At 36.8% G+C, this 22735-nt stretch overlaps 1 protein-coding gene and 1 long non-coding RNA gene across 3 annotated transcripts in view; one reads left to right on the forward strand and one right to left on the reverse strand.

The window, feature by feature from the left end:
- The window catches only part of LOC308193833 (uncharacterized protein), a 568958-nt gene that overhangs the window by 523719 nt on the left and 22504 nt on the right, over positions 1–22735 (forward strand). Inside the window, exons 17-18 of the mRNA XM_080588912.1 lie at positions 7507–7701; positions 20604–20797. The gene's annotated coding sequence lies outside the window, so the exon portion shown is untranslated. The remainder of the gene's footprint in view (positions 1–7506; positions 7702–20603; positions 20798–22735) is intronic.
- On the reverse strand, positions 2741–14189 carry LOC308193841. 2 transcript variants are annotated; one of them, XR_013949997.1, is made up of 5 exons: positions 13516–14189; positions 12502–12601; positions 11824–11846; positions 11272–11366; positions 2741–4654 (listed from the first exon to the last, which is right to left on the reverse strand). It is a non-coding gene; the product is annotated as an uncharacterized lncRNA (long non-coding RNA). The 2 variants fall into 2 exon arrangements; XR_013949998.1 differs by having other exon boundaries at positions 11272–11369.

The raw sequence follows: 22735 nt of genomic DNA on the forward strand, positions 1-22735 counted from the left end.
AAAATATAATATTCACTTTCTATTGTATACATATACTGTGGTCACCATTCAGAGAAAGATCTGTAGTGCGTTATTCTCCATTCAGATGAGTCTTAAAAGAAGGAGCAGTGCTGAAATTGTATAATCAGAATAATTAATCCATATTTTCCTGATTGTTGGCAGTTTCAATTATATGTCATGAATTCAATAATCTATTATAAGTCTCTTTCTAGTACTTCATACAAAGTAAAGATGTTAGACCTTCAGAAGCCCACATTTTTCTGATCAGAAAAATCTAAATTTGAGCAGGAGGCAAGATATTTTGACATTACTCTATGTAGTTGTTTACTCATACACCAAGAATGATACAAACTAGAGATTATTAATTTAGTTTTTGAAAGTCTGTAATACTTTCATTTATTAAACTCAGTGTATTATGGGAATGTCATATAGAACCTGGTTATAGCAGCAATCTTGTCCTTAACATTTTATAGTAACTTGTTTTGTATTTTGGAAAACCTCATGCCCTAAATGCTTCAAGCAAATGTAAACTCTCTACCATATCAGACTAGAAATCCCAATAGTTTTCTACTTTCACTATTAAAGTTAAGTGAAAATCTAGTCTACTAACAAAAAATAAGGATTCATCCCTTGAGCAATTCTAGTGGAATGTTTTAATTAAGCAACAAAATTACAAAGGTAATGAGTCCAGCTTTCTCAATTCAAAATTATTGCAGAAAAGTTCTGACAGACATAATAGACATATAGAGTTCCTGTTAAATATCCTGTTTTGAAACAACTCTTTGTTGTTTTTATCTTTAATGAACATTCTTGAGTCTGTTTCCACAGTCTTTTAGTGTACAAAAGATTAAAATCAAGTCTAACTAAACAAACTGACTGAAATAAAAGAATTCCTAATCTATAAAAGTCATTGTAAAATTAGGAAGTGTTTACATTGGCCAGGAACGAAACTTGATGAGGACTGTAGCTTATTAGCATCAAATATTTTGCCATATTACAAACCCTTTAAAAATCTTCAGCTGAATTTGAACCTTTGAACTGTTTTCTCTGTTTCACAAGCAAGTTCTCACATTAAGGAAAATGACTTTGTTGTTGTTGTTGTTGTTTACTGAAACCTAGGGAAAAAAAAGGAAAAAAAAGGAAAAAAAAAGTGTTTAATGCACATGGCAAATATAACCATTCAAACTAAGTCCAGCAGTAGCTGGGGTATCTGTTTGTTACCTGAGTTTAATGGCCAAACTGACTCTCATCTTGAAGTTTCAGACCTGGATGCCAGAAAAATAGACCTAAGTAAATAACATCTGGATAAAAAGTATTTAAAAAAATAATGAAAAAAAAATCACTTTCATTTTCAAGTGATACTTATCTCATTTTTACTGACCAGATCAAAGTTATATTAATGTTATGAAGATAAATGATGATTGTAACTTACCACACAAATTATGTGACATGACTCTAGGTTTCTGGAAGAATATTGTTATTGTATTTATTTGTCTTTAACATCTTGTTTATAATGACTTTTGGTTTCTCAATCTGTGATATTTGTTTTTCATTTCTTTTGCTTATTTTCATTTTTTTTTTTTTTTAGTTAGTGTTCACTTCTAGAGTTTGTTTTGCTTACTCTATATTAAGTTATTTCTCATTTCATTTGTAATTTGCTAACCATATCATGAAATGCTGACAACAAACAATAGATAAAAAAGATACCACTGGAATATCTGTAGAAAACAACAAAAAGGCACAAAGTTTCTGCATTTCCTATGCTGAACTATTTGCTTCTTCCCAGCCTTCTGTTGTGGATGGATCTTCTTTCAGCACCTCTTATAGTTTTACTTCACTAACTCTTCTTCATGTGAAAGAATCAATAACACTGGGAGCGAGTACAACCATTACTGGAGTTTAACAATCCCCGCTTCAAACTCTGACAGAAACAGAGGGATTTTCAGTATATTTTTGTTATGTTATTTCCTTCTTAAAACAACTTTCTAAATAGAAGGGATTTATTTTATTATATCAGCTAGTAGAGATGAATATTTATATATGTATACATTCAACACAATAGCTCTTCTTCACGTGCAAGAAATGAAGCACTTTTCAAATAAAACTAAGAGTAATTGTTCAGAAGTTAGTTAAACACATATCAATTAGAGTATGTACCCAAATTCCTTTTCTTTCAAATACTTTTTCTTCAAAGGTAGGTTGAAAAATGTATAATTTAAATATATGAATTAATTCAGAATAATGGTCTTTCTGTGCATAACCTTTGGTCAAAAGACCTTCAAATGAATGAAGACCATTTGGTAGCTAATTTAATTGTTACATATCTAAACTGTAATTAATGGTTTTCAACTTTTGAGTCAATTTGAAAGCTGCTATTAATCCTTCAGAGAGCTTTTCTTTCAGATCTGAAGAAAGGCTTGAGAGACTGAAAGTTTGTCTGATTTTTTAATCATGACAGCTGATTTAATAAAAGATATTATCTCTATCTACAAATGTAGAAGAGAAAACAGCCTGTTGAACATTTTAAAACTGATAACTAGATGTACAATGGAATTTCTTTACTTATTTCTCAAAGTATTTTTTTTCCACAAAGTATGTTTTTAAGCTGTCTCTTTGTTCTGTTGAAGTGTGAAATAACAGCACTGAAACCAATTACTTTATTTTAAATATTGGTTGATGTATCCTTTATTAATCTTGTTTTCCTTAAACAACCAACACAATGAAAACCACCTACATTAGCAAAACCAAAAATGGACAAAAATAATCATCAATAGAAATGGAGTGAGCTCATTCCCTAAAATGGGTACTTTTTGAGATCAAAAACACACTGGTAAGACAATGTAATGAAACTATGCATTGCCTCTGCCAATCTGTTCTGCACGAGAAATGACTCTACTTGCTAGAGCTAACAATTCCAAACTATTTATGATTAGTTGTTGGTGTTTTTTTTTTTTGTTGTTGTTTTTAATTTATTTTGTTTTGTGGGAAGGGCAGGGCAGGGCAGGGCAGGGCAGGGCAGGGCAGGGCAGGGCAGGGCAGGGCAGGGCAGGGAAGGGAAGGGAAGGGAAGGGAAGGGAAGGGAAGGGAAGGGAAGGGAAGGGAAGGGAAGGGAAGGGAAGGGAAGGGAAGGGAAGGGAAGGGAAGGGAAGGGAAGGGAAGGGAAGGGAAGGGAAGGGAAGGGAAGGGAAGGGAAGGGAAGGGAAGGGAAGGGAAGGGAAGGGAAGGGAAGGGAAGGGAAGGGAATCCTTCATTTCTTAACGATTTGTTTTTTAAATGAATATAGCCAAATATGTCAAACTAATTCTGTAATCCTTAAACTACATTAGACAACAGATGGTAGATGGAACATGAATGGAAGAACATATTTGATTACATTATAAATCCATTCAAGTTTGTCAATTTTCAAATTTAGTTATAAAGCTAAATATTTCTGGGCACAACTTCCTATATTTAAGAGCCCTGTGATATCAACACCGTTTTAAGAGATCTTTACATCAGCAATATCAAGTCTGGTCAGCAACCAGCTCCTTTTAAATGATCAGTAAGAGACCTATTCCGTGTTAAAGGAACACCAAAACATTCATGAATTCCAGATCATTTATATGGTCATTTATACTTCTTCCAGTTTTGTTTGTTTGTTTTCTTTCAAGTACTGTTCTCTCTTCACACTGTGCATAAGTGTACATTAATGACACTGAAAATGAGTGCAACAGACTCCACTATTTCTGAAGTCAAGAGGATGAACATGTTTTAAAAAAAAAAAAGGAAGAAAAAAAAAAGAGTATAAGCTCTTCTTATATCTTACTGTTTTGTTGTTGTTGTTTGCTTGCTTTTTGTGTTTTGTTGTTGTTGTTTTGAGATAGTATAAACCCCTGAGAAATAAGGACAAAACTACAACAACAACAACAATTTAATTTTAAACAAAAGACATTTTAATCTATTATTAGATGGTGATCAATTCAGAGTCATATCTTGGTCACAATTTTAATGAAGCACTTTGACTAACAAGCAATGAAAAAATATAAATCCATGTTGTGGGGAGGCTACCTCTAGCATATTTTACATGGCAAAATTGTATTACAAATAAGTATCTATATTTGCATTGTATAATCCGTATATTGTTCATGGTACAATTTTTTAAAACATGTCAAATAACATATTTTGTGTTCACTGATTGTTTTCTACATAATTTTTAGCTTACTTTCACATATCTATACAGCTATCTTGAGCCATTCCTTCTTTTGTTTAAAATTTATTCTAGCACTATGACTGAAAAGAACTACCACAATCGTGGGATGTTATTTAAAATCGGCAAAGGCTAAACTGACAGCTTGGGCAAAATGCAAATCGCTAAGAAGTTTGTCATAGAAAGGAGTGTAAACAGATGGTTTGGAGTGAGCTGAAGTATTGTTGAATTTCTATTTTGGGATGATGGAAAAGCTCCTATTTAAGATTATTTTAATGGAAAGAAGCAAAATACTGACTTTAAAAAGTCTTCTGTATGCTAGATCATGGGAGATGAATGAACTTTTTCATAAATTTTACTTGAAGTGCTTTGCTAAGATCCTGCAGCTGGTCATGAAATGCTGGGTCCTTGCATCTGCATGCAGCACTCCAATGTTCTGTAGAGATATGGAGGAAAGGCACCATATTTCTGGGGGAGAACAAGAATAAAAATCACCTCATCTTTGCTACTGCCCTCAAACACATTATCTTTAAGTTCTGTCAATAAACATGCACTTGAAATTAGAAAATTTTTTTACATTCCTAGCAAACTCTTCAAAATGTTTAGCATAAACATTTGTACTGTTTATAAAAATCATTTCAATAAGGCTGGATTTTACAGAACATGATACATATCAAACAAGTTTCTATTTAAGTCTACAATATTTAGTTACAATTGTGTACAATATGATATTGCTATGGTGATGTTCCAATTTTGTGTCATTTTCTAGAAAATTGCTTAACATGCATGTACAGTCAATTCCACACAAATTATAATCAATTCAGCTACCAATTTCCTTTGGGAGCTTGTGTACAGACCAATCTGAAACATAATAGCCTTTCATTTACTATATTGTAATGTACTGATGTTTCATAGAATTAGCAGAATTTCTTTGTGATTGTCCTCTCTGAATAACAGATTTGTAAATAAAATCTAAGGAAGTAGGACACTAAGTGGTGACATGTATCTAAAGTGTAAGCTGATCAAAATAATGCAACTGATACTTAACTTAAAAAAAAAATAGAGAAGAAAAAAAAAAACAACTTGTGATTATATGTAGGCCAACAATAACTTTAATCAAGATGTATCTGCACAGCTGAATACAGCTAAAATTGCATTAAATTACTTTTACGGTTTACTTGAGGGGTTATTAGAACTCTTGTGTTGTAAAGAAAATCAGCTCACAAAAATACTAAATGCTATCTAAATATATTTTAAACATAGGAGTTTAACATGAGAGTTAAGTTCATCTCATAGACAATCTGATGTGAAATAAACGTGGTATGAAATTACTATTATGTTTTGTTTTTGTTTTTGTTTCTTTTTTAGGTTAGATATTATTTCTTAAAATGATCTACACAGGACTTTTCAAGTCTCTTTTAAAATTCCGAATAACTATTCACCCTGACCCAACTGAATTGGGAGAATGAGTGGAGAAACCCAAGTAATAATTTTGTAGGAATTATGGACCTCATGCCTAACTTCTTTTAAGAAGGACATCTACCCCCTTACCTCACTCATGCTCTTCTGGAAATTATATTTTCATGGAGGGACACTGATCTTTCATATTATAAATATTCCCATAAATATACCTGCTGATCTAAATTAGTGTAATATAGAAGGGAAAATAAAAACAAAAGGTAAACCACCCTACCAGTAGAGATTACATAAACTATCTGTTCCCCTTCAAAACTAATACAAGGTCAAGAATAGAAAGAGTATCATCTAAACAGCATAAGAGCACAAGAATCTATTGGCTTCAGATCTTCTTGACATTAAGGCTTTTAGTTTTCGTATCCTGATTATTATATTTTGTGAAATGCATTAGGACCCAGTCCCATAAAGAGTGAATCTAAGAAATGGTAAGTTATCTTTCTTACAATTTAGAAATTATTCATTATAATATTAAGGAATAATCTAAACACATCTTTTACTTCCACTTTTTCTAGTGATATTATTGGGTTGGAAATTATCAAACCTATTAATTAAAAATGTGAAAAGAACAGGTTTGTTAAAAACTTTCTTAACTGTCTAAAAAAACAGTCTATAAAATAGTAAGCCTGGGGAGCTTATCATATCCATGTAACTGTCAGTGCCTAGTGGAACTGAAGTTACGCACACCTACAAGCATAGCTTCAAACCAAGGTAAGAATACAATGACTTTCATGTTTTAAATTGAATTTGGTATAAAAAAAAGTCATTCATGGAATGATTTCCATTACAAAAATATTCCTCTGAATATATTTAAATATTTTGGTCTCCAGTGTATCCACTGAAATGTTATAAAGAGAACTTAAAATACTTATTAATCAGTCTTTTCAACAAAGAGATGAAGTCTGAGAGATGACAATAGAAAATACCAGACATTTTAACTCTTTAAGGAATGAGATATCAGCAGATCACTGTAAGAGGTCATATACTCTTTCTCTGTCTATAATCTTCAGAAAATTGTATCACATTGTCAGTCTTTGTGTTTCTCAGTTAGAGATGACAATGCATCAAACTCTGTGGAGTTAGCCATTTTGGTTAGCAAAAAAATGCTAAAGCTTAGATTTTCCATATATAGATCACCATTTCTTACTCTTTATTACAATAGATAGGCACATATTTGTAACTGAGGTTACTTTGTAAAGACTGAAATCATGAATGTATGAGTCAAACAAAAAGAAATCCTTGGAAAGCATAAAATTAAGTACAACATATTTAATATTTTTCAATTTTTCTTTTCTATTTTAATTAGCATGTTAAGCATATTTGTGTCAAATTTCTGTTTTTCCAGTTGATCTTCCTGCACAACATATTTCCCAGTGAAGCTGTAAACCTTTACATGTGATATCACAAATTATTACTATGAGAACATTTGTACAGTCACAAAAGACTGATTAAAAATGATGAAGCAAGAAAATCTCTTAGATTCTATATTACTTCATTCACTTCACAGAATCATAGAATGGTTGAGGTTAGAAAAGATCTCTGGAGGTCATCTGGCCAAATTTTCATGCTGAAGCATGGCCACCTAGAGCCAGTTGCCAAGGTCCATGTCCAGATGTCTGTTGAATGCATCTCTCTGTAGAGGGAGAGACTCTGCAGCCTCTTTTGGCAACCTGTGACTGTACTCAGTCATCTGCACAGTAAAGTGTTTCCTGATATTCAGAGGGAACCTCCTGCATTTTAGCATGTGCCCTTTGCTTCTTCTTCTAAGCCTGGCACTTTCCTTTCAGGTATTTGTATTTTTATTCATATACATTGATGAGATGCCATCTGAGCCTTCTCTTCTACAGGCTGAACCGTCCCAGCTCTCTCAGCCTTTCCTCACAGGTGAGGTGCTCCAATCCCTTCATCATCTGCACTGGACTCTCACCAGTATGCCCGTGTCTCTCTTGTACTGGGGAGCCCAGAAATGGACACAACATTCCAAGTGTGGCCTCACCAGTTCAGAAATAGAAGTAAAGGATCACCTCTCTCAATCTCGATAAGTATGTATCTATTTTGCATGCAATCACATATTTTTCCTGCTTTTCCTACATTTTTGTGCACTTTATAATAATATTAATTATTTGCTTTGTTTTAAGGAATTGTGATGTGTACTAGCCCATCTACCACACACTGAACTTGCCAGTTAAATTTAGTTAAACCTCCTTAAAATAAATGGCCAAGATATCTTCATGGTCAGAAGATGAAGGTTTTGCCCTTCTCTTATCATTTTACATTACAAATCAACTCTTAAAAAAATAAAAATAAAAAATCTGCAAATCCAGGGTAGATGGATAATTTGTGATAAAAATATACCAAAAAAAAAAAAAAGTTCATCTTTCTGATCAAGGTCTATACCAGGAAATTTACCCTATTGCGGAAGGCACAAAATATGAGCGGTGGTCAATGATTCTATGTCCAGGTGGAGGCCAGCGATGAGTAGTGTCCCTCAGAGGTATGTCCTGGGACAGGTAATGTTTAATATATTTATCAATAACATAGCGGGATCAAGTGCACCCTCAGCAAGTTTGCAGATCACACCAAGCTGAGTGGCGCAGTTGATACCACAGAAGGAAGGGATGACATCCAAAGGGACCTGAAAAGCTTGAGAAGTGGTTCCATGTGAACTAAATGAGGTTCATCAAGTCCAAGTGCAAGGTACTGCACCTAGGTCAGAGCAATCCCAGACACGAGTACGGACTGGGAGAAGAACCTATTGAGAGCAGCCCTGCAGAGAAGGACTTGAGAGTTTGGGCGAATAAAAACCTTGATATGAGCTGTCAGTGCATGCTTGCATCCTAGAAGGCCAACTGCATCCTGGGCTGCATATCCAGATGGGTGGCCAACAGGTCGAGGGAGGTGACTGTCCCCCTCTACTCTGCCCTTGTGAAGCCTCATTTGGAGTACTGTATCCAGGTCTGGGGCCTCAAGCACAAGAAGGATCTGGATCTGTTAGAGCGGGTCCAGAGGAGGGCTACGAAGATGATGACTAAATTGTAAAAAAAGTAATTGTAAACCTAGAAGAGCCAGTTGACGAGCTGTGCTCCTTCTCCTCCACCAAGACAGGGACATCTTCTTTGTAAGCTCTATGACTTCACCTTTTGGTGAGGAATACCTAGGATAGCATTTTGCTAGCACTATTATCATATATTAGTGCTATTGCAGTAAGTGTATTTCTCAATGGCAATTCTGAAGCTGTTATATCTGTCAGCTTATTAAATATGTTCAACTTTGTGAAACTGTCTCAGTGAAAGTCCTTAGCAGGGCTCTGAAACAGATAAATGTTTGACTCTGCTAAGTCCCCTTAACAAGACAACCATATATTAGATACTAAGTTTTAAAGCCTTATACCATGTTTTGTAGTGTTTGTTTGTTTGTTTGCTTTTGTTATTCCAAAGTAGCCATCACATAAATCTACTTCCTGTGTTATGACTGTTATCGACGTTTTCAAAAAGTAACACATATTTCATTAATTGGTTGCCTATTTATCAAATTTCTGTCTATATAACGAGACAAATTACTGATCACTTTTCTTGTACTATTCATTTATGAAGTGAGAACTACCCAAGCTCTGGTAAGTAATTCACGATACTCATTCATTATAAGCTGCTACAGAAATTGACAAAGTGGTTAGTATTCAGATCAGCTATGGAAATATAATTGGTAGAAAAGGCTGACCCCACAGATTTCTAAGTGGGAAAAAAAAAAAAAAAGAAAAAAAGGCACAAAGTAACAGAACAAAACAAAACAACAACAAAAAAAAAGGAGCAAAAACTAATAAAAAATATAGGTCAAAATATCTTTTAAGGCTCAAAATTCATTTTCAGTTGATGCCCTGCATTATGCAAATAACAAACATGCCAAGAATCCCACTGGTTTTAATTAGAACCTTTCTCAGTTTAGTAATGAGCTATTACATTATAAAGTAATGAGAGAAGATTTTCTACTATCCATCACAGTTCTTTTTTGCCCAAAGCAATGCTGCTGAGGGAAAAACTCTCACAGAATCACAGAATCGTCTAGGTTGGAAGAGACCTCCAAGATCACCGAGTCCAACCTCTCACCTAACACTAACAAGTCCTCCACTAAACCATATCACTAAGCTCTACATCTAAACGTCTTTTAAAGACCTCCAGGGATGGTGACTCAACCACTTCCCTGGGCAGCCTGGGCACCCAAGCACACTGCTGGCTCATATTCAGCTGACTATCAACCAATACTCCCAGGTCCTTCTCGGCCAGGCAGCTTTCCAACCACTCATCTCCCAGCCTGTAGCTCTGCTTGGGGTTGTTGTGCCCCACGTGCAGGACCCGGCACTTGGCCTTGTTGAACTTCATACAGTTGGCCTCAGCCCATTGGTCCAGCCTATCCAGATCCTCCAGCAGAGCCTTCCTACCCTCGAGCAGATCGACACATGCACTTAGCTTGGTGTCATCTGCAAACTTACTGAGGATGCACTCAATCCCCTCATCCAGATCATCGATAAAGATATTAAAGAGGACTGACCCCAGTACTGAGCCCTGGGGGACTCCCACTAGTGACTGGCAACCAATTGGTTTTGACTCCATTCGTCACAACTCTTTGGGCCCAGCTACCCAGCCAGTTTTTAACCCAACGAAGCGTATGCCAGTCCAAGCCACGAGCAGCCAGCTTCTTGAGGAGAATATTGTGGGAAATGGTGTCAAAAGCCTTACTGAAATCAAGGTAGACCACATCCACAGCCTTTCCCTCATCCACTAAGCGTGTCACTTTGTCGTAGAAGGAGATCAGGTTTGTCAAGCAGGACCTGCCTTTCATAAACCCATGCTGACTGGGCCTGATCGCCTGGTTGCCCTGCAAGTGCCGCGTGATGACACTCAAGATAATCTGCTCCATGAGTTTCCCTGGCACTGAGGTCAAAGTAACAGGCCTATAGTTCCCCAGGTCTACCTTCCGGCCCTTCTTGTAGATGGGCGTCACGTTTGCTAGCCACCAGTCGACTGGGACCTCTCCTGATAACCAGGACTATCGATAAATGATGGGAAGCGGCTTGGCCAGCTCCTCCGCCAGTTCTCTCAGTACCCTCGGTTGGATCCCATCTGGCCCCTTCGACTTGCGTACATCCAAGTGCTGTAGCAGGTCGCCAACCATTTTCTCGTGGATAGTGAGGGCCACATCCTGCTCCCCATCCCCTTCCACCAGCTCAGGGTACTGGGTATCTAGAGAACAACTGGTTTTGCCGCTAAAGACTGAGGCAAAGAAGGCATTAAGAACCTCAGCCTTTTCCTCATCTCTTGTAACTAAGTTTCCCCACACATCCAGCAAAGGATGGAGATTCTCCTTAGTCCTCCTTTTTGTGTTGATGTATTTGTAAAAACGTTTTTTGTTATCTTTAACGGCAGTAGCCAGATTGAGCTCCAGATGAGCTTTGGCCTTTCTAATTTTGTCCCTGCACAGCCTCGCAACATCCTTATAGTCCTCCTGAGTGGCCCGCCCTCTTTTCCAAAGATTATAAACCCTCTTTTTTTCCTAAGCTCAAGCCACAACAAAGTTGTACCAACCTCTCAGGAATCTATTGCTGCTTACCTACTTACCTCCCAAATATTTGATGACAATGAATTGCAAGATACAAGTTTATTGCCCAGATACTTGAAGCAATGAGTCTGGGAAATAGCTTATTCTGAAAGTTCTGCTGGGAGACAAAGGAAAAAAAAAACAACAAAAAGCAATACATTTGTTTCTATGAGTTGAGTACAGTGTATAGATGTAGTTTCTCTTCTACATGGAAAGCACAACACTTCTATACCTCATATAAATTGTGTGCCAATTTATAGCACACAATAGGTTAATTAGTAGTAAACATTTGTTGTAGGTGAGCTAGGAAAGACCTCTCTCCCATCATGCAAGACATGCAACAAACTTGTTTTGAGTGCAAAATGAGGTAGGTTGTACAGAACTTTTATCTCTGACAGTCAGTATCTTATCTTTGACATGTTACCAAACATTTAAGTAGATGGTTGTTAGAACAAGAACGAATTCAGCTACTTATTGGGCTGATGCTCTTCCATCCAAAGGAGAACATCATTAAGATAAACTATTTAAAATAAAAACTATTAAAATGAACCCTTTAATATGGTGGTACTTACTATTTAAGCACTGTAATCAGATTCTGAAATAGAAAAAAAACGAAAGAGAGATAAGAATATTCTTATTTTTCCCTCTCTGGATGAAGCAGAAAATTATTATAACATCTGTGATCTGTTAAGATCATAAACTTTGATAAGATTTAGTGTTTTTATATTTAAGAATAATATATGCAACTTGCACATTGGAGCATTATCAGCTGGGGAATTAAGTTTCCTTCCCCACCTCCAGAGAATACTGCAGTATACACAGGAATAGTCCTTTGCTTATTTATCAGCTAAAATTGTCTAAATTATGTTACAGTGGCCAACACCAAGAATATGAGATGATGGGCTGCATGGACTGTTACTTTGTTATACTTTGATAATCCATATATGCCTAATCTTTCATAGTCAAAATAAGTAAATAAATAAATAAAAATCTTCACTAAATATTTGCAACAGCCAAAAAGACTTAAAAATCTTCAGCCTAGAGGCTATCTTTGTATCCTATACTTGCCTCACTGAACAGTAAAGCTATTTTGGATCTCAGAGGTGTTTTTATATTTCAGCTGTAGTATGCAACATTGGTGACATTTTTAAAGGTTTAATTAAGGAATACTTATCATAACAGAATTCCACAGGAAATTCTGGATGACAAAACCCTAGTGTTATAAAATTAATTGCACCACTAATATGTACCTGAAACAAGTGGAAAGCTTGAATCCAAAGAAACAACTCATTAATCTTCAACCAGCTGTACTGTGGTAGGTGAATCACTTCTGTCTTCACATCATGTTATCTAGATTTTATTTATTTATTTATTTATTTATTTAAGTAAGAAATATCACTTTGCAGCCCAGATATGTATTGTATACAAATATTTACAACTGGAAAGTATTTCTGTGAATTTATTCATTAAATTTCTTAAAATATAACTTTAAAAATACATTTTCCCTTTAATAAATAGTAGCAAATCTTTCCTTTCTCCCTTCCTGTATCCATACATTATTTGATTATTATTGTAAATTGTAACATATTCTTCTTCAGTAAATAAGTAATAAATTAGGAATAACTGAAAACTGCTGAACCTTTCTTCTGTTTTCTTTTCTCTTTTACTCTTCACAAATTCTCATCCTCAGAAATCAGTTATGACACTTGACCTTGACCACATCATATGCCACAGCTGAGTTCAATATGAAAGATAAAAGATAGAAAAATTTACCAACAGCTCAGAGAATTTTTCATGGTATGAAAAAATGTCTTTACATTGCTCAAAAATTTAAAACATAACTCCAAGTTACTATAATTATAGCTACTACTTATGACCATGACCATAATAACATCCTAAGGTCCACCTAGAACTGGGTCTCTCATGTGCTTCCACAATTTATTTTTTTTTAATGCCACGGAAGATTTTGTCTTTCAAGTTAAGACAGATTAATACTCTTGATTTTCTGAGACTATGAAACTAAGACTCTCTAAAAATTAAGCCTTGGAAGTACCACAATTTGGAGATCAAAAATGAGGAAGTACAAAATCTTAACTATCTTTTTTTTCATTCAGAAAATGAGATCTCAGCCTCATATAATTTGACCTCATATTTGAAAAACATTGCAACAATAAACAACAAACAAGAAATGGTGAAGACAGAGAGGACACAAAGATTAGCATTTTCTGACTCCAGCCTGGCAGGAATTTGTAAAATTAACTAACCAGTGAAGAAAAATGTCTATCTAGAACAACTATGTAGCCTCATCAGGACTGCCGGGACTAGGCAAAGAAAGAACAGTTCCTTGAAAGCTGAAGAGTTCCTCAGAGACCAGGAATTTATGTATGGAAAGAAGATGAGGAGAAGCAGTTGCAGGTGCAAGGAAGGAGACAGTATGCAGTATGGCAGTACTCTATGGATTGTGTCAGGGAATCAGCTGAGTCCTGAAGGAACGCATGAGGTGTGATCTTTAAAGTGAAACTGCCATGTAGATGAAAGGATGAAATAGCAATTAAAAAAAAAATAAATCTTTTCTTGGTTTGGGGAGTGAGAAACAAAATAAACCATAGCAGATGCTGGAGATTGTTTTCATTTGCATCCCTGATCACTTCAGAAAAAGCAGGATTTTCAGTCCAAACAGAAAGCTCAGGTGTCGTTAGAATCAGGTACACAGAGGCACAGCTGCATCTGACAGAAATAGAAGTAGGTTTCCATACCTGAGCACACTGACTAACTCAGCATGAGTGGAGCCAATAAGAAGAAAACAAAAGTGAGGAAGATTCTGTGACCAGGAGAGAGCTGGAGTACTTTTGCTGCCACCAGGGAGGGATCACTCAGCAAAGACAAATCTGACATCCTAACTGAATGTATGCAATTGCATCAAATAGGAAAGTTTCAATTGAAACTAAACTTCTATTATGTAAAATAAAATAGTAACTGCCAAGTACCTTTCTTTTAAGGGATGATATTTTAATCCTTTGAATTGCCAATTTAAATGATTGCCTGTTCTTTGTTGTAAGGTATGTACTTTCTCTTAAATGTTTCTTTTCAATACTCACAGTAAACTACAAATATTTTCCTTGTATGAGGCTGAATATTCACAGCGAAAGTTCAATAACTATGTATACAATTTATAGCTCTGAACACTGAAAGCACCTGAAATGCATCCTACAATTTTCCAAATCCTCTTATGAGACTAGCACAAAGGGAAACCTTGACAGAGTGATGTTAAGCTCTAAGAATAACTGTTGTGGATATTCAGTCCTGAACAGGCATTGCTGAGAGACAAAGCTATCTTTATTTGCAACTGTTTCATTTCAGCCTGAACACATTGTTGTTTAAAATGAACACATAATCACAAATGGCACTTTACATTTTATGCCATATTTTAAATAATAATAATAAAAAAAATCTAACTTTTTGTTGTTTGGCTAGTTTTTTGTTCATTCATTTATTTAACGATCATAGAATCATAGAATATCCCGAGTTGGAAGGGACCCATAAGGATCATCAAGTCCAACTCCTGGCACCACACAGGTCTACCCAAAAGTTTAGACCATGTCACTAAGTGCACAGTCCAATCGCTTCTTAAATTCAGACAGGCTTGGTGTAGTGACTACTTCACTGGGGGGCCTGTTCCAGTGTGCAACCACCCTCTCGGTGAAGAACCTCTTCCTGATGTCCAGCCTAAACTTCCCCTGCCTCAGCTTGACACAGTTCCCACGGGTCCTATCACCGGTGATAATGGAGAATAGGTCACCTGCCTCTCCACTCCCCCTCACGAGGAAGTTGTAGACTGCGATGAGGTCCCCCCTCAGCCTCCTCTTCTCCAGGCTGAACAGGCCCAGTGACCTCAGCCGCTCCTCATATGTCTTCCCCTCTAGGCCCTTCACCATCTTCGTCTCCCTCCTCTGGACGCTCTCCAACAGTTTCACGTCCTTTTTGTACTGTGGTGCCCAGAACTGCACACAGTACTCGAGGTGAGGCTGCACCAGCGCAGAGTAGAGCGGGACAGTCACATCCCTTGACCGACTAGCAATGCCATGCTTGATGCATCCCAGGATACGGTTGGCCCTCCTGGCTGCCAGGGCACACTGGTGGCTCATATTCAACTTTCTATCAACCACAACCCCCAGATCCCTCTCTGCGGGGCTGCTGTCCAGCGTCTCGTCGCCCAGTCTGTACGTGTAGCCAGGGTTGCCCCATCCCAGGTGCAGGACCCGGCACTTGCTTTTGTTAAACTTCATGTGGTTGGTGATCGCCCAGCTCTCCAATCTGTCCAGATCTCTCTGCAAGGCCTTTCCACCCTCATCCGAGTCCACAACTCCTCCAAGTTTGGTGTCATCAGCAAATTTGCTCAAAACACCTTCTAGTCCTACATCCAAATCATTTATAAAAACATTGAAGAAGACTGGCCCTAAAATGGAGCCTTGAGGGACCCCACTAGTGACCATCCGCCAGCCAGACGTGGCCCCATTTACCACAACCCTTTGAGCCCTGCCCATCAGCCAAGTGCTCACCCATCGTATGATGTTTTTGTTTAGCTGTATGCTGGACATTTTGTCCAGTAGGATCCTATGGGAAACCGTGTCACAAGCTTTGCTGAAGTCCAAAAGGATCACATCAGCTGGTTTCCCTTTATCGACTAGATGGGTGATCTTATCATAAAAAGAAATCAAATTTGTTAGGCAGGACCTACCCCTCACGAACCCATGTTGGCTGGGACCAATGACTGCATTGTCCCCCAGGTGCGCTTCAATAACTTCAAGGATCATCCTCTCCATGCTTTTACCAGGCACTGACGTGAGACATACAGGCCTGTAAAAGATGTTATGTGATAATGAGACATTCAAAAAGATAAATTTGAAACATACTTCCACAGTATCTGCAGTTTAACTAAATTAATTTCAAACGTGATTGCAATATGTGGATGATCCATATGTGGACTACAGTGTCCAGATGTAATAAGTCAGTGCACAGAAGAACAAAAGGATCACAACATGAAGTTTCATCTATTATTCATGCACTCCTATTTGAAAGATTTACAATATTAATTGGGGGTTCTCTTTCTCAAGGGTGACTTCTATAGTAATGCTCCCTTCAAAACTCATGTAAAAGCTCCAGAAATGTAATGTAATTATGGGGCATTGTTTGGTAAACTTCTGATGAATTGGAAATATTTTTACATGGGTCAATAATTTTCATGAGCATTGTTTTTAGAATATATTTCTCTGCTGTCTCTAGTGAGTTCTCATATATAAGACAGTACAAAGATAAAGTGGATCACGAAAAATAATTTTATCATAGCTTCTACGAAAAAAATTCTTGATGTTTGTTTTGTGGCTATATAGAAAACAACAAGGTTGCTGCTACAGAAGCAGCAAACTTATTAAATATGTACCCTCTCACGCTGTTCGGTTAAGCAATGCAATACTTACTAGTAAAAAATAAAAAATCATTTTGAAAGAAGATAAGTATCTGACTGAAAAGAAAGTATTTTTCTCTATGGCCACTGTTGCTTAATCTGTGAAAATAGTAAAATGTTTTTATTATTTTTGTTCCTTACTATTGCAGGGAAAATCTACTCAGTTCACATAGTTTAAGTCAATTCAGGATTTAAGCAGTTTGTTTATTAATGGCACATAATTATCTCTGAGTCAGTGAACTACACATTCAGGGTCAATTTCACTAACAGACCAGACTAACCACAACTGAAATGTTGCTATGGAGTGCTATAGATCACCTACAGATTTCTGAATGCCCTTGCATACTCCTAAGAAGTTCTGATCAACACATGCATGCACACACACACACACATATATATATATACACTCTCAACATATATACACACTCACACGCATATATACACTCTCAACATATATACACGCTCACAACAGGCCATGTGAATTATAAGCAGACCCCTCCCTCTCTGGGCACTGCATTGTCCCCTGCTTGCACACACCTGTGTTGAAGTGGGTGCTCTGGCTTTATGTGTACCTGTGCTGCTCCCTATAAGCAGCTAATGGACATGCTAATGACAAAGCCCTTCTTGAGGCCACATACCCTCCTCATGGCATGGGTCCCCACGTGCAGCTCCTCATACTGTCATTTTAGGGGCTGGTGCAGCCTTCTCACAGCATCCCATGGGGAGGCTGCTCTGTCTGGCCAGGGCAGAGACCATGATGCCCTGAGGAAACTCTGGCACACCAAAGCAGGTTCTCTCTGCAGCTCTGTTCTCGCTGCAAGCTCTCCCCCTTGGTTACAATTTTCATGCATTTTTAAAAATTCTTTTCAGGCTTGTCCCTTCTTTGTTTCAAAAGTCTCTTTGTAAATCTCTGCTGTAATTGTTGCTGTTTAATTTCATTGATGGTCAATGATCGTCGTTCTCATCAGTTTTGTGCTTACAGGCTCCAGACAGCTTTATGTGTTTGATTCACGTGCACACTGCTTAAAGTCACAAAAGTGTTGCTCTGTTTCTTTTTTTGACTGTTTACCAGTGGTGGGCCCCACAATTACTACTGAGTAAAAAGTGGGAAATCCTTCCAAACTAAATCTACCCACCAAAACAAAGAAACAAGAAACACCCTGTAGTCATGCAAAGTTAATTCCAAGTGTAGTTCTGTAACTTTACTAAAAATTAAAAAACTCAATACTTGTCAACATGAATTGCAGGATGGGAACAGATGTCATGCCAAACTGTTATGCCAGCCCTGCATTTGCTCCTTATGTTCGTATTACTTATTAAAGGAGTTTAAAAATTGAATAGAAAATGATTCACAAGTAGTTCTGAGCTACACAATTATATGTTAAAGCACTTGTAACTCTGAAAAAGAACAAATATCACCTTTAAGAGATAAATGAAGCACTGAACAGGTACAGTGAATACTTTACCAATATTTTTCTGTACATAGTGCTGAATTCTGAATACCTAAAAATAAGTCTTTGATCCAATGGGTCTACTAGGAAAAACATCAAAGTTTACTTGAAAATTTTAAACCTTATATACTTGTATTATTATTATTATTAAATATTTGATTTTGCTTATTTATTGATTACTCTTTGCTGGAAAAATACTAGAAAACTGAAGGAATCAAACAACTTTTTGGTTAACCCCAGCAGGGAGCTATCCACACACAGCTGCTCTCCCGCCCTGTTGAAGTGGGATAGGAGAGAGAAACAGAAAGGTTGAAATATGAGAATTCATGGGTTGAAATAAAGACAGCATACTACGTAAAGCAAATGATGTGAATGCAGGCAAAGCAAAACAAGGAATTAACTTGCCACTTCCCATTGGCAGGCAGGTGTTCAGGCACTCCCAGCAAAGCAGGGCTCATCACACATAAAAGTTTCTTAGGAAGACAAGTGCCATCACTCTGAATATTCCCCATCCTTCCTCCCTCTTTCCCCCACCTGTTATTAGTGAGCATGATACCATATGATATGGGATATCTCTTTGGTCAGTTTGGGTCAGCTGTCCTGGCTGTGTCCTCTCCCAGCTCCTGGTGCACCCCCAGCCTCCTTGCTGGCAGGGCAGCACCAGAAGCAGAAAGGTCCTTGGCTCTGTGCAAGCACTGCAACAATGTCCCGGTTTCAGCTAGGATAGAGTTAATTTCCCTCCTAGTAGCTGGTAAGGTGCTATGTTTTGGATTTAGGATGAGAATAATGTTGATAACACACTGATGTTTTAATTGTTGCAAAGCAGTGCTTACACTAAGCCAAGGACTTTTCAGCTTCTCACTCTGTCCTGCCAGCAGGCAGGCTGGGGGTGCAGCAGGAGCTGGGAGGGGACAGACCCAAGACAGCTGACCTGAACTGGCCAAAGTGGTATTCCATACCATCTGACGTCATGCTAAACAACATAATAATATATTGTGGTTACACCAAACAAACAACTAAAGCATTGGTATGTTATCACCACTAGTTTCATCAAAAATGCAAACCACAGCATCATATGTGCCTCTGCAGACAAAATTAAATCTATCCCAGTCAAAATCATGACTAACTAAAAATATTTATGTAGTTCTAACTTATGTTTGTTTACTGTTTTTCTGTGAGAAGCAGTTTAGTTCAGTCTTTATAGAAAATTGATGTCTATCCTTTTCTCCCAAGTGGTTTTACTTAGTGACTTAAAGACACTAAGTATACAGTATATAATCATCATAATAATTTAATGAATGCTGTGTTTATAGACATTTATTTTCAAGTGGGAATTTTAGTTGATTGTAGAGCATAATTTTTAGAATGTAGCTTTGCAGATACAAATGTGTGACTTGGCATGTCATTTCAGATCAGATCAGTTTATGGATTGAGACTGCCTTTAGAAAGCAATGATGACTAAAAGTATAACTTCTGGCAACAACCCATAGGAACATACCTGTCCTGTTCTTTGAACTTATGTGACAGAGGATGAGGCAAAAACATAGCAATAACTGTAAGCGGTTTGAGGGTTAGATGACATACAATAAAAGCACTAGTTCAGCATGTTCATTTTCTCTCAGATACCGAGTTCTTCTTTCCATTACATTCTGAGGAATGTACTTTTCAACTACATGTCTGTCTGCAGATCAGCATCACTTCTATGCTTCAAGCACTAATAATTTAAAGCCTTACATCTTTGATATTGCTTCCCTGCTAAGTTTCTTCCCTTTCAATTATAATATTGACTTTTCTTTATAGTTGCTTGCAATACTTCATGTTATGTTATTGCCATGAGTGTTCATTCCTAAAAAGATAAAAGGAACAGCGCAAAGCACTTTTCAAACTTTATATAGGTGATTGCAAGCCTCTGAAATAGTGATTTTTTTTCTCTTTATTTTATTGAAAATAAAGAAGGCAAAAGGTGATCTATCTTCCTCTCCTAGCTCCCAATTTTACTGTGTATTGTTTATTTGTATATGCAAAATGTGAAATTCTGTGTATTTGATAAGTAGTCATCTTCTTCACCTGCTAGTTATCTGCAAAGTAGATCATAGCAAGTGCAGCTGGTGACTATGAATGATGAGCAGGTGCTTAAGACAAGCCATTGCCAATATTGCAAAGCATAGCTACTTTGAGACTTTTTTTTTTCTTGTTCTTTATTAACATTTCTAATGAACTAGCTCAGTGCTAATGTCTGTTTTTATAGTACCTCCCTCCCTCATTTACTTCCCCAAAAATATGTTAGCTCCCCTGCACTTGTGAACCAAAGGTTAATGGATGGCAGGTCAAAATGGAGATAGCAGGTGATGTACAAGTAAAGACTCCTGCAATACTATCAAGATATTGAAACGTGAGATGATTACTCTAAATTTAATCTTTTATTTTATGTCTCCAGACATCATCAGGAATTCATTACCCATCAAGCAGACCTAATTTCAAGCACAGTGGAATACCAACCAGAAAGAATTTGGCGTTGATGTTTCTCTTCAATTTTGATACACCTGCTCTGAAGATATCAAGGGATACACATTAATCTGCTTTTGCACAGAACCAGATGTTACCTTTTGTAGCAAGTCATTAAATTTCAAAGTGGGTATTTCAAATGTAAAATTATTTCATCTTTTGACTTGTTTCATTCTTAGTCTTTATAGAGGTGCTCTTGTTATATTTTCTTGTTTCAACCTCACCTTTTTAAAATAACTATTTTTTAATTTTTTTTTTCTCTGTTTGATTTCATTCATAAATATATTTACCAGCACATATGAAGAGACAGATTTCTGGACTGAGCTAGATTGTAGTTTTGCATTTTTTCTTGCCTAAAGAGTGATCCATAACAGGGCAATGTGTTTTTTTCCTAGAAGCACAAAATGTGCCTCATGTCATGTCATCTCCACAGCTGTAGAAAGAAAAACAGTTACCTAGTTTCAGCCATAGCTAGAGGAGATACTCCCTTCCAATCCTTCCCTCCTTTTCTGACCTTTTTTTGACGCAAAGGTATAGAAGTGATATTTTTTTTCTTTGAGAAAAAAACAATGGATAAAATTATTTTGCCTACTCTGTTTTTTGTGTCTGATTACTTCATGTTTGAACACTATAAACCTGTTATTTATTACAGTTTGTTTCCCTTTGTAGAGAGGATGCACATACACTATCTCTCTTAATGTGATGATGGCCTATCTTAATTTGTACAGCTATGAAGATCACAGAACACTTCATGCACTAGGCTATCTACAAAAGACATAAAATAGCATTGGTATGCTAGCATTCATATTATAAATATTTACATTAACATTTTTTATTTGATCCGTTAACCCTAGAACCTCTAGAACACTCCTTTTGGTGAGTATATTATATCTTTATCCCTTTTTCCCTTACAAAGTTTGAAATTTTGAAAGGATGTTTTAAAATCTTTCCATTCATGGGTTTATGAATGTTTACTCTGTAGCAGGGGTAGCTATAGACTTGTAAACCAGGATACATGGAGTGTAGAACAAAGAGCAAGTATCTAATATTAGAAATATACTGTATGTGGTAACTTAATCTATAATGTGGACCTGTAGACTAGTGAAGACAAAAGAAGGTGTAAAATTGTGTTAGAAACCACACACAAATAGTCCCAAGTGGATCCTGGACTGAGAAATAAGAAAATGCAGCTATCAAGATAACACTTATGGTGAAAAATTTGGGTTGCTAACAACTTGCTGTAAATCTCATCCTTTCTTCTTTAGGACTACTGGTATTGCTGGTCTGGGCAGTCAGCATAACAAGAATTGGGATACACTAGGAGATTTTTGTGTAATATTTTTAAATTGTATAATTAATACATTTTGTTTGGCATTCACTGGGTATTTTGGATTGTGAATGTCAGCATCACTGTATCAGAATACTTGTAATAAGTGGTGTAGACTGTTAACATTTTATTAGTTTGGCAATGTGTTCTTGACTTCCTGTAAAAGGTGTGTTTCTCTTTTTCCCTGTTGTGAAATGTGAAGTGTAACATAGTCAGCAGATTCTAGGATGGATGCAGCCTTCCAGAGCACTTTATTCAGACTGTACCCTAATTCCTCAGTGGTCATCTGACTAGTTGTTCCTAGTTGAGAAACATGGCTTTATTATGTGTGCAACTCTGAGTAATGGGAACTTGTAAACTACTTAAGCATGGAGGATGTGACACCTATCATTTGTGCCTACTACACATATGCAGTTGGTTCATAGACCGTGTATTCTACCCTGCCCTAAATGTTGGGTTGCTTTGATTTGGAGGTCAGTTGGATAGCTTGTTTGCTGCTTGTCATCTACAGCCACTGAAAGTGCTGGGAGCAATATGGCAGTGTGTAAGCATGGAGATCGTCACCAGAGTCTAAACATCACGAGGATACCTTTTTCCATATCTCACAATTTTTGTAAATGTAGCCTTGAATTTTCTGAGAACTGTATAACAAATTTTATCATGATAAATTGGAAAGGCCATATAAAGATTGCAATATCAGCTAGTACTCTGCCAAGACAAGCAGAGTTTGCATCTTA

Source organism: Anser brachyrhynchus, assembly GCF_964034855.1.
Source record: "Anser brachyrhynchus genome assembly, chromosome: 4".
NCBI lineage: Eukaryota > Metazoa > Chordata > Aves > Anseriformes > Anatidae > Anser > Anser brachyrhynchus.